This window comes from Nanorana parkeri, unplaced genomic scaffold, assembly GCF_000935625.1.
Source record: "Nanorana parkeri isolate BGI_ZX_2015 unplaced genomic scaffold, ASM93562v1 scaffold1106, whole genome shotgun sequence".
Lineage (NCBI taxonomy): Eukaryota > Metazoa > Chordata > Amphibia > Anura > Dicroglossidae > Nanorana > Nanorana parkeri.
In genome coordinates this window covers 267,045-280,604 of record NW_017307374.1, presented here as the reverse complement: position 1 = coordinate 280,604, position 13,560 = coordinate 267,045, and positions in this window count along the sequence as shown.

Genomic DNA, 13,560 nt, shown 5'->3' with positions numbered 1-13,560 from the left:
CTCCCCCCCCCCCCCCCCCCCCACGTGACCTGATGAGATGCCAACTGAAGCAACTGCTTCAGACTACCTAATTATAGGGACAGCCCTGGCAGAGGTATCCCCAAGCAGGGTGTAACCCGGTGGTACATCATCATGCATGTGCGTGTCATCATCCGCGCGCATCTGCTGGCGGCTATCTTGGTGATGGAGGGCGACAAAGAGAGCAGGTGACGCATACCTTATCCTGCCGGGTCCCCTCCTCAGCTGCTCCATGACTGAGTGCCTAACTTTTTCCGAGTCGTCAGCTATTTTTATGTCACTGCCTCTGATGGTGTCACCCGGTGCGGGCCGCACCCCCCCTTGTAACGCCACTGGACCCTGGCCATGGTGCTTCACATGTGATCAGCTATGACAGGAGCCATTGGAGGACTTGAATGTTTGGTTGAGAGCTGAAATAACCACAATGACAACCTTGACAGTTGGCATGCCTTGTCATTAAATTGGACATTAAATTGGCAGTTAAAGTTTCTCTTTAACGTGCTATACGGACATTTTACAATGATAGGTGGTGCGGTCTGCTCTGGGATTCCTTCTACTGCGGTGGGGAACCTCAGAGGGGAGTGGAATAGAGTTAGGGTGTCTTGGCAACGGGGACCCAGAATGATATGACAGCCCAGCAAGTAATCCAACCCTTTGCCGCTTCCTCGGCCTGCACACATAGCAGACACATCCGTTCGGGGTGGGACGACCCTTTAAGCTGCGCGGCTCTCACAATGGAAGCTCATTCACACAACTCGTTAACTTTTAACACCGGCGGTCGGCTCCGGCAGCTTATTAATATTGCAGCTTAGAAAGAGGCTCAGCTTTGCCGAGTAACCATGGCAACCGTCTATTCTCTTCCTCATCAATGATGACTGCGGAGCCTAAACCCTCTCTATATGGGAACTCCTCAAGGCTTATTCCCGGGCTGTCAGTCTGGAGGTTATATCTGCCTTATCTGACAGGAATGGACAGACGGCAGCAAATTCTTATTTTTCTGAAATAAATCATTCCCTAACGTGATAGATTAATTTATCAATTTGTTGCAAGGAATTAAAGGGAGAACTCACCTTTAAAGGCTGTTATGAGGTCAATGCCATGTTTTGTTTTTGCAACAAGACAAGTGAGACTCCATAGCCAGGCTGGTAAAGGTTGAACTGGGAATTCAGGTGGGGGGAGTGCTCTCGCTGGATCCCCAAACAGAGGATTGCTATTGAATCAATTTACCGGTTGCCACCGAAACACCAGTTTTGGAAGGACTTGTTCACACCAGATGTGTTCGGGTGCGTTTTTTTAAGCACAAGCAATAAAATCAATCAAATAGTGCACACCATCCTGTTCAGTTCCAGTGCATCTTTTGCACTGGAAGATGCATAGGCACCAGCACGCAATGGAATGCCCATAAACGTGAGGGAACGCGCGCCATATGTGGAGAGATGTGTATTGAAACGCATCCCAATCACATACGCATTAAAAAAGTAATGTATGTAAAATAGGCTAATTTACGCCATTGCACTGTAGTGCAGTGTGCGGCATTTTTTTAAACGCATGCGAACGTGACTCCTTTAAAAAAAAAAAGCAAACATAAAGCATTAAAAAAGCCTATTGATGTGAATGCGTAAACGCTGCAAAGACGCGTGTGTGCGTAGGGTAAACCAGCCCCCCCCAAAAAAGCTTGTAATAAGGGTCCTATGAATTTTTGAGGGGAGGACCTAAAAGCCCAACTTTAAGCTCTGCCATGGGTAGGCAACGTCAGCCCTCCAGCTGTGGTGAAAATACACATCCCACCAAGCCTCTGCCTTTGGGATTCCTGCATGTGGCTGTCAGAGTCTTGCAATGCATCATGGGAGTTGTAGTTCCACCACAGCTGGAGTGCCGAGGTTGCCTACCCTTATGCACAGAGAGATGACCATGAAGGGGAATTTATCAATACTGGGGTAGACCGAATCTGGAGCAGTTGTCCATGGCAACCAATCAGCTTTTATCTTTTTCAAAGCATAACTGAACAAACTGAAGAGAGAAGCTGATTGATTGCTATGGGCAACTGCACCAGATTCGTTCTGCTCCAGTTTTGAGAAATCCCCTCCAGTGGATCTCATAGCTATGGGACCCATACCCAACAACACTGCACAACGGGAACCCAGGGAAATAAGTCAATCAGATTAAAGAACCTTTCCCTGTCACTATCGTCCACCAGCCACTACGTCCCTTCAGGACACAGCAGCCGGTGGTAGGAACCACAGAGCCCGGCCTATTTGCTATGCAGCAGATTAAAGAATAAAATTAATTTTCCTGGCTTTTTGCTTTACAATACGCTCGGGGACATATTTTCCATTTCGGGCGCCTGTAGGCATGAATGGAAATCTGTTTAGCCTGAGCCGGCGCTCAGGGCCGGATTTACTCTCCTTGCCGCCCCAAGGCCAGGTTCTGCTATGCACCCCCCTCCCCACAATCCTCCCCTCCCCCAATCAACGGAGAATGGCAACCGGATGGGAGGGGCGGCAGGGTTAGTTTTATTTATTTTTATTGTTTCTTTCTTTTTTATCACTTGTTTAATTTTATTTATTTTTTTACTTCTTTACATTTTTAGCTTATCGTTTACTTTTTTATATTTTTTGAATCTGATTATTGTTTATTTATTTTTTATAGTTATTTTCTTATTTTTTAATAATTTTTTTATTATTATTTTTTACGTTTTAATCACCTTTTTATTTATTTACATCGACGGCAAGTGAGGAGAGACTCGGCGGCCGGAACCAGAGGAGAGAGGTAAGTGGGGGGGGGAGACGGACAGGCTGCACAGATTTTACACGACATTGCCGCGATCACCTGTAAACGTACGAGTGGATTCCCCACAAGGCAACTTACCCGCCCGGTGCCCGGAACTGTATGTTCCGGGCGTCGGGGGACTCCACAACGCTGCTGCCCCTCTGCGCCCTGCCGCCCCGAGGCCAGGCCTCGGTGGCCTTGTGGGAAATCCAGGCCTGCCGGCGCTCTTACCTGCTGTGGGACCCGCCGGCTTTCACATATGCAGAGAAGGACCCCGGCGTTGCATAAGGCTGCCATAAATGCCTGTCCACAGCGGACAGGTGTTTTACAGGGCAGTCTTACGCAGCGCCGGGGTCCCCCCGGAAATCAGTTCCCGTATGCGCCACTAGTCTTAAAGCAGGAGGGGGGAATTTGTGCAGAATTTCTTGTCCTTGATATTGCCGGTGTTGTAACTTCACACCAAAATCGGGAAAATTCTGCCTAATGGTAAACCTGTCTCTGAATACGCTACCTTACATCTAGAAATATTAACTGTGTCTAAGCAGTGCCTCGAAAATATTCACCTTTTTGCCAGAAATTCCATTTAAAAAAAGAGCAATGCACTTCCTGTGCTAGGGACTCTTGCACTTGGAGCCTCATAGCTGTATATCCGCAGTGTGAGATCATCTAAGCCAGTCTCATCCTTTGTTCAGTCACGGCACCCTTCAAAGTTATGCAAAATCTCAAGGCACCCCAGTAAAAAATTTAAAAAAAGGTCAATGTGAAAATATAAAAAAAAAGACATGTGGCTCCTCCAAAATCTTCCCCAGACCCATATCTGAGATGTCAGAGTTCTCAGTTCTCCCTTCACATCAGAGTCCTACCATTGCATCAGCGGTATGGCAGTGGGTGAAAGGTGGAGCATGCCTGGACAGAGGTACATTTTTCATCCTTTTTAGAATGCCTCCCACCCTCCCTGGATTAGTGCCATGCATTTCTATGGTGCTGGTGGCCAGCCTACCTGCACCATGGAAACACATAACACTGTGCACCTCCTGAGGAAGCCAGAGGGCACCCTAGAGTGCTACGGCACCCTAGTTGAGAAAGGCTGATCTAAGGCTGTGCTTGCACCTGACTCCTAGTCTCAAGAGATTTGGAGTGCGATTTGGTGAAGTCACTGCTGTGCTGCTCACTGTTCTCCTTGCTGGAGAGGAAGCTGTACCTGAGGAGCTGCGGTGCCAGGATCCCGCTGCTACTGCTTCATTTCATTCTGTGGACAGCCGTGGCTCTTCCAAGGTGGAAAGTCAGAAATGTGGAAAAGATCAGCTACAGTCAGTACTGATGACTAGTCCTTTGTCCTCTACTTGCCTTTTGACACCAGGGGCTGGCAAGGGGTTACAAACATGGTTATGATCAGGTCCTCTTTTAATAAAGTAAAGTGCAGTAATCCTCACAATTCAATCGATGATCGTCTATCATCCGCCCGCTCTAATCTGATGACAAATGACGAAGTGTGATTGGCAGCGCCGGCTTACTGCATATTAATGTTCTCTGCCTCTTAACTCATAGCCAGTTTCTTCAGCTGCAGCCCTGTGCTACCGCTGGGTATATTAGGGGGTATTTATAAGATGGTGCATGAGTGATGCACTGATGCCAATAAACGCGGGGTGTTATTTGCGCATTTCTTAAACACTTTCGCTGTCTGATTCAGCATCACTTTTAGCCCAATTGAACAATTTGTGCCAGTATCTAGATCAGCGGTAGGCAAACCTCAGCATTCCAGCTGTTGTGGAACTATAAATCCCATGAAGCATGGGACTGCGGAGTGCCTACTCGTAATCTAGGTTTTTCTTTTCTTTAAAGTAGGGATGCACCGATACTAGTATCGGTACTCGTTCCCGAAAAAACGGTATCAGTGCATCCCTACTTTAAAGTGAGAAGTAAGGAGTTAAATCTTAAAAATGCGTTCAAGTACCTTAACTATCAACAAAAATGTATTCTATTTGTGTATCACTCGGCTGTATGTATCCTCAAATCATCTCTGAATTGGTGCCGACACTGTCCTTACTTCTGGAGGGGGGCTACTTGTGTTCCCCATGGTCCCTGTGCAGGGGCGTCCCAATGCAGGGTGTCACCCGGAGTGGAGACTGGGTGATACCCCGCCATGACGTCATCGCACATGATGTCATCGCGCATACCCGGTCATCTAAATGACGCCTGCCGGCGGCCATCTTAGTGATGGACGCCGGCAGAGAGAGGAGGGGACGTTCACCTGGCAGGATGAGGTATGCCGCCGGCTCCCCTCCATTCTCCTGCAACTGTTGGGCTCTCGATCCATGACTGAGTGCCCGACTTGTCATAGGGGGGGTGACACCAAAATTACTGTCAATGGTGTCACCCGGGTGCAGGCCACACCCCCCTTGTGACGCCACTGTCCCTGTGTATGTTGTAAAGTAGGCAGTGCTCCAAGCTCACTCCTGTGATGGACTACAATCTCAATACAAAATACTAAACTAAACATGAGATTGTAGTCCATCACAGGAGTGAGCTTGATGCGGTGACTACTTTACAACACACATAGGGACCATGGGGAACAAAAGTAGCCACCCTCCAGAAGGAAGGAGAGTGTCACATATGGGATGATTTATAACTCTTTCACCCAGCATATAGCTGGGCAAATGTGATTCGCATGGCACTACCGCCATTACATGGCACTGAGGAGCAGCTATACGCTGGGCGTAAGAGTTAAAAATCACCCCACAGTGTTGTAAGGTTAATACTCCTACATAAAGTCCAGCCTAGGATATGGGAGAGCATGTGACCTTCTTCTTCACCTTTTTTCAGGATGCAGTGCTTGGACCAAACTCCATGTGGGAAGTGGAGGTCAATAACACTGTGTAAGCTCCAACAATGACACATGCAGGGATTTCCCAAAATAAAAGAGAGTGATGAGGGGCGCCATTTCACTGCATCACATCTTAGCAAGTCCCCGCCCCCCCCCCCCCCCCATTCCCTTCCCATCAATTTGTAATTACAGTATGCTATTTTGCAGCCATGATATGCGGTTTTGTTAGCCTTTTGTTAAGTTTTGGCTGGTAGGAAATGTATTGTTTCTGTGACTGGTAGTGACTAAGCTCGTTGATGTCTTAATAGTTCTCTGATTTTTCTTTAGCCTATGCATCATCAGAACCCATAAAAAAGAGTCATTGTATTTATTGCCATTTAATTAAGTGTTCGTGTTTTTTCTGTTCCTTTATTGTTTCTGTTGACTTGATATTATGCCTGTGAGACTTTCTTCTACCAGAAAAATACGGCATGCAGCCTACTCCTGTAAATTCTGCCCTGGGATGATGTAGTGGTCATCAGTCAGGTCTGTTTCAGTTTGGAAGTCTCTCTTTTGACTTGATTGACCCTTTCCCAGATAATAGGATCAACCCAGCAAAAGGGCATATTTCATTAAAGTTCTCCCTGGCTTCTCCTTTTAGGTACATTGTACATTTTGTCTTTTACCTTTTAGCTCCAGTGACATCATCACAGGGGCCGATATGGTCTTCAGTCTCTTTGGACACTCTCTTGAATCACATATCCTCCCCTGAATGCCAGGTAGAAGGAGGGTTATAACCGCTGATAACCCTTCTCCTCAGTGTAGCTGGGCGGGATGATGCCGGCTAGAGCATCCCAGGCTGCTAAGAACTGGAAGGGGAGATGTGTATAGACCTTTCACATCTCCCAGCCCTTAGTAACCTGGGACGCTCTGGCCGGAAAGGGGGCAGCAGGCACACTGCAAACATTGTGCAGCAGTGCAGCCTAGCCACACTTCCGCACCCAAACTTGACCCAAAGAGTTGCCGCCTGAGGCAACAACCTGAGTCATTAAAGGCACGGCAGACACTTTTTCCCTTAGTGTGACTTTATTTAATATTAAAGGCATATTCTTTTTTTCGGAAAAAAATATATAAATTTACCTATATTGCAAAGAGAATGAATGTGCATTTCTAAATATTTTTTGCATTGGAACATGCAAAGCATTGCTACTGGAATCAATGGGTTGCTGGTGCAATGGACAAGTACCTGCAGACTGTTCCTCCCGCCCCAGTGCGGTATGGAGGTACGGATCTTTGGTTTATTGAGCTGGAGGAAGTTATCAGTGGTCTACAAGTGTGGTAACGTCACCGCTCTCATACTCCATTGAGATCTGAGTCCCTCTGCTGCAGTGGCAGATGGGACTTAAAGACTTTACACTCACAGATCATGAGAATGGATAACGTGGGGAATGGTACCATGTACCTTGTTAATTGAGTGTAACATGGAACATGATATTAACGGTGGAATTTTAAAGCCAGAGGCTCAGAATAGTACCAGACGGCTAGCATTTTTAGGAGGAGATCATCAATAACACCCCCCCCCAAGGTTCACTTTAAGGGATCAGTCTTGTCTGGTTGTTTCAGCTATCTCAGGATTTTGTCTGTCAAGCATTTCATAAGCAATAATATCACATTTTTACATAGTTAGGTGGAATAAATTCCTATGTCCATCAATTTAAACCAACAGACAAATAAATACAGTATATTAACAACCTGCATCCTCAGAACCCTAAACCCTCTGCTAATCCAGAGGAAGCCAAAAAAAACTCTTATAGTCAAAACTCTTATAAAAAGTGGTCCTAATTGTCTCCAACAGGGAAAACAATTCCTTCCTTCGTTAAGGCAATCATATAATCCCTGGATCAGCAGTGGTAGTTCTTCATAGCCACTTATATTTCTGCACCTAGAAACAAAATGTATTTGAAGTATCTGTCCAAGTTCATTTCCAGCTCTGCTCACCTTTGTAGTCCCTCTCCCTTTTTTTATATTACTAGTTGCCATAGGTAATCCATACACAAAACAGTCTCTGTTTATTCAGAACCCAATAATCTGCTAGTATTAGACATGTGCATTCGTTCTCGTCCCTTCTGCATGCAGACCCCCACAACCACCGGGCCAGGGTTGTGGGGAAGAGGCCCTTGTACTCATCTACATGGGGACAAGGTGCTTTGCTAGGGGTCATTACCCCAACCCCCCGCCCAGCGAAGCAACTCCAACCAACTCCAACCATGTATGGTCCCCCCCTTTCCTGCTCTGCCAGGCTGCTGTTCAGATTAAGGGTCTAGTAAGGGATTTTACCCCCATTAATTATTTGTTTTGGCACGGGGTCCCCCCTAAAATTCTTATTAGACCTAAAGGGTTTGGTATGAATTGGGAAGGGAGGGCACGCTGTTTTTTTAACATTTAAACTCCATCCAAACAGATTTGAATAGATCCAAATTTCGAAAACTTCAAATCAATATTAATTCCAAATGGAACAGATACAAATTTGCACAAATCTTGATGGTATACTGCTAACATTATTATTACTTCAGAGCGAAACACAGCCCCCAACAGCCTCATGAGAGCAGCAATGTAGGCAAGGAAAAGGGTAGATGTTTTAATGTTAAAGCTGAACTCCGGGAACAGCAAATACTGTCCTCATACAAGAGCCATGTGCGTTCTTCTTGAACCTCGGGGAGCTTTGTGTATTTCTTTCAGATCTGTGCAGTAATCCAGTGTTAGACTTGGAGCTTCCTGTAATAAAGACCGGTCACTGCTGCTCTCTTTTCTTGTGCAGGGTGACTGGTCTTGTCTCCGCCCCCTGGTAGTTTTCTTTAGTGGGTGAGGCCTGCTGGGTCCCTCCCACAGCTCTGCTCTCTGCACAGGTTATGCTCAGCACAGTGATGATGCCACTGCTACTTTTACTAGGTAATTTGTGGGTTTGAAAAGGTATTTGGTTCTCATAAAGTGGCTTTATATCCTTTATGGCTACTAAAGAATATATTTAAATGTAAGGATTTTTGCGTGGAGTTCAAGTTTAAGATTTTTTCTTATTCACCACCGTAGGGCTGAACACCGGAATTCCCTCCATTCTCCCTAAAGGGCATGGATGGAGGAATCTCCTGTGGCTACTATTGTATTTCGGCAGCTGCTGCTCTCATGGGCATCGGAATAGCCAAACAGTGACTGCAGCTGATTGGTTGTAGTCATTTTCCGGCCGAGTATTTTCCACTCGGCTCCATCGGCAACGGAAATTTTTCATCAAGACACGTGGTGCCGGCTAGGTCACCCATGGAACATACTTTGGCCGATTTAACAGGAAATGGAGGAAATTGAATCTACGTCTGGACAGCTTATTTGCCGAACAACTGTTGAAATAATAAGTAGACATGTAAATTTAATTTTGTTAAATCTATATTCAAATACATTTAAATTACATTTAAATTTGGACCAAGTTCAAATGTGAAAAAATCCGATTGTTCCTTTAATGAAAATTCGGATCCATCTGAATTTAATTCAAAACTAAAATGGACATGTGACTGTTTTCTAGCCAATCATATTTTGTTTTGGCTGTTAGGAATTGCAGTGCATTACAGGCACGGTCATGTGACTTCGTTCCTGAAACGAAAATTCAGACGGATCCGAAATACGAAAAACAAACCGAATCGAATTTCCGATCTGTAATCCGAAAAATGAAACAAATAAAAATCCAATTGGATGCAAAACTAAACAAATGTGTGCAGGGTTACATGTCTAATAATAAACCACACAGGCATTGCACTGTGTGAAAAACACTGAAATAAAGAATTTCATAATGAATGACAATGATAATGCTTTAAAATAAATATTATTTTGATACAATGTATAAACACATGGAGGATATTTTTTTTTTTTCTCCATACAGTGCAAAGGTGGAATGTCACTTGAAGCGAGCAAGACAGTCTTTTCATTTTCTGTGCCGCTCTCGGTCTCGGAAGCCTTCCATCTTTTGTCATTGAACCTACACCTCCCTCCCACTATTTTTTTTTTTTTTTCCTCTTCAGCTCCAAGGATGCACGGCATAATTCCGTTTACTGCGAAGTGTAACTATAGAAACAGGATTCAGATATTAAATATCAAGCTACAAAGTCCTGTTTTTTGTTCTCCGCTGAGCAGGAGCCTTCCGACATTGAACTGATAATTCTATACGAGGAACAAAAAGAAATTTCTCTCAAACAGGATGAAGAAGAATATCCCAGCAGTAAAAAGATGACATAAATTCATCCGGTGGCAGAAGGAACAAATATTAGTGACATGTTAACAGCCTATTATCAAAAGCGGGGTGCAGGTTCTCTTGTGGCTAAAGGCAGGGCAGAAGCTAGGGCGGGCTGGGGGGCATGTTCCACGTTTATGTTCGTTCCACTATATGCCACACAAACTTGTGGCATATAGTGTGTTTTGATTGAGGTATTATCTGAATAAGGGGGGGTCCCCATACCTTGAAATGTGTTGGCTGCACATAGCCCTGAATAAGGGGGTTCCTCTTACCTCGAAATGTGTTAGCTGTACATAGCCCTAAAGAAGGGGGAGTCCTCATCCGTCAAAATGTGTTGACTGTTCATATCCCCATAGAAGGGAGGGTTCTCATCCATCAAAACATGTTGGCTGTACATAACTGTGTGGGAATTAACTGTTTACGTATTATTATACAGGATTTATATAGCGCCAACAGTTTGCGTAGCGCTTTATAATATAAAGGAAGACAGGACAGTTACTATACAATTCAACACAAGAGGGTTAGGAGAGCCCTGCTCATGAGAGCTTATAATCTAAGGTCTCTATCTTACATGCACACACAGCCAATTTAGACAGGAGCCAATTAACCTTCCTGCATGTCTTTGGGGGAAACCCATGCAAGCACACGGATGACATGCAAACTCTTTGCAGATGGTGTACTGACTGGGATTTGAAGTGGGGACCCCAGTGCACCACACCACTATGCTGCCTGTTAGGTTGATTTTATCAGCATTTTAAATAGACTAAAAACATTGGGATTTTAATATCACTTTAATGCATGTTATTATACAATAACATTGTTATCCAGGGAATGGATCCATCTGCCATCAGGGAAGGGGGGCAGGAAGGTTTTTTTTGTCTCCTTTGTGGCACCAGGGTTTTCCCTTCCTCTGGACCAATTTGCACGATGGTTGCACCTGATGGTCATATATTATAATCACATAGGATGGTGTGATCGTTCTTGAGACAAGACCACTTTAGAGTCTAACTTGGCACCAGTTGTCTTCGCCTTCCTTTGGGAGTTGTGAGATGCTAAATTCGATGGCCACCAGCCTTTATTTCCAATGATTCAATGTAACTTGTGTCACACTGGTAACTCAAAATAGCATGCATCACACCGCACTCCAAACTGGAATCCCAATGTAATCAAATGGGCACTGGCATGACCAGCAGATGGCGCCTTGTAAATCCATATATGCAAGTAGTCCCCTCCACGGATGTTGGAGTCTGGAAGACTGAAGAAAAGCTTGCACATTTGGGGCATGTCTTAGAGCGCTGTTATCAACTGGCATCCTCTGAGTCAGCTGTTGAGTGTCAATGAACCTCCCTTGAGGGTCATGGTCTCCAAGCCACCACCCAACTTTGCCTTGTTATAATCCGCCACCAGATGTCATTGAGCTACCAGTGTATGCAAGTAGTAGTCACCCACACACCAGGTCCAACGTATCGAAACGCCACTATTTCGACACAAGGAATACATGGTAGCACTAGTGGACAGCAACGTTTCGGGACCATTAGCAGTCCCAGTGACCTAGGAAGGGATCGCTAATGGTTCCCAAATGTTCCTATCCACTAGTGCTACCATGTATTCCTCGCGTCTAAATAAAGGCATTTTGACACGCTAGATCTGGTGTGCGGGTGACTACTTGCATACACTGGTAACTCAATGACATCTGGTGGCGGATTATAACAAGGCAAAGTTGGGTGGTGGCTTGGAGACCACGACCCTCAAGGGAGGTTCATTGACAATCAGCAGTCGACTCCTAGGTTGCCACTTGATAACAGCCCTCTAAGACATGCCCCAAATGTGCCAGCTTTTCTCCAGTCTTCCAGACTCGAACATCCCTGGAGGTCTGACTCTGGGTACGAAGAACTCTACAACAGAACTCCTTAGGTGACAGCGTTGACAATGAGTGTCGCGTTCCGTATGACAGGCCATCAAATCTTTACAGGGACTTCCCTGGATTAATCAGACTTTATCAGGTTTTTTCTCCCCCCGAATACAGATTAGGCTGCCGTCGATTTGACATATGTAATAGGGCCAAATCTATTTTTGAGACGCGGAGCATTGAAAATATAATTTGTCTGTCTGGGATTTGCGCTGAAGCAGATGTGGATACTTAATGCTTCATTCCCTCGTAATGGAAATAAATTGTGACTGTTACTTCCATGTGTACTTTGTATACGGCACGCACATTTTTGCAGTATACTACGCCCCACCTACCCTTCATGCAAGCATTTAAGTTATGTCTCGTTTATTGGTGGTAGTGGATGGGGACGGATCTCCTGTGTTCCAGGGACTGAATGGGAGGGGCTTATTGTCAATGTGGGGGAAAATTCTGACAGCTTTGTTGGTTAAAGGTTTTTTATTTAAAGGAGAACTATGACATGAGTGATTTCCACTCACCTCATAGTTCTGAGACTGTCACAGGTCGGCTCAGTAGATCGGGAGGTGAGGGAACACATACCGGCATTCGCTCACCTCTCGATCCTGTCACGGCTCTCTGCCGTGACAGGGGGAGGGGCTGGATTCCCCTCTCCCCGCTCCGATCTGCCAGCGCTGACTGGCGGAACGGACGGGGGAGGGGGCGGGTACAGCTGGCTCTGCCTCTAGATAGGCAGAGCCAGCTGTCACTCACGCAGCTGGGCAGATCCCGTCATCTAAGTCGGGATCCGCTCCAGGAGCGGCGTCTCAGTATACCGCGAGCTGTAGCTCGCGGTATACTGAGCTTAGGGTAACGGGAGGACGCTAGTTTGTGTCCTCCCGTTACCCTAAGGAGAACTATGGGGAAAAACACTGACCCCATAGTTCTCCTTTAATTATCAGTTTTATAGTAGAAAAGGGTTCAAACTGCTGTCAGTTTATTTCTTTGCTGCCTGTGGAGACTTCCCTGCACTTCCTGTACCCAACTGGAAGTGAGAGAAAATCTGACTACTTAAACTGTGTAAAGCCCAACCTATTTGTTGTAGATTTGGATAGAGTAGGGAAGGGTTAAAACCCTGTGTATTCATTTTCTGGTGTCTGTGTCCAGTTGGGGAAAATTCTTTGCACTTCCTGTCTCTGAGACCCAACAGGAAGTGAGAAAAAAATCTGACTAGTTAAAGTATATGTCAGAGGCGTCACCAGGCTGGGTGTCACCTGGTGCGGCCGCCTGATGTCACCTGCTGAGACATCATCACACACGCACCTGACGTCATCACGCACGCGTGCAATGATGTCACATGCACTTAACTGCCGGCGGGCATTTTAGTGATGGACGCTGGCACAGCGAGAGGTATGATGCCGGGTGCTCTCGTGCAGCTGTCAGGCTCTCAGTCCATGACCTCTGTTGGTGTCACCCAGAGCAGGCTGCACCGCCCTCGTGACGCCACTGGTATATGTAAATGTAAAACCCAACCATTTGGGGAGATTTCCCTTCGCTACCTGTCCCAGAGGTGCAACAGGACAAGAAAGTAAATTTCTACAAACCTCCTATTAGGCAGATGTCACTCATATGGGTGTCCCCATTGGAATGGGCTCAGGTTTAATCTGGACCTGTTCAGATGAGAAGCCCAGAGCGTGCAGTGAAATCAGAGCAAGCAATTCCGGTAGGGTTGCCACCTGTCCGGTCCGGTTTTCACCCGGACAGTCGGGTTTTGGAGTCTTGTGTCCAGGTGTCCAGCCAGTGGACACC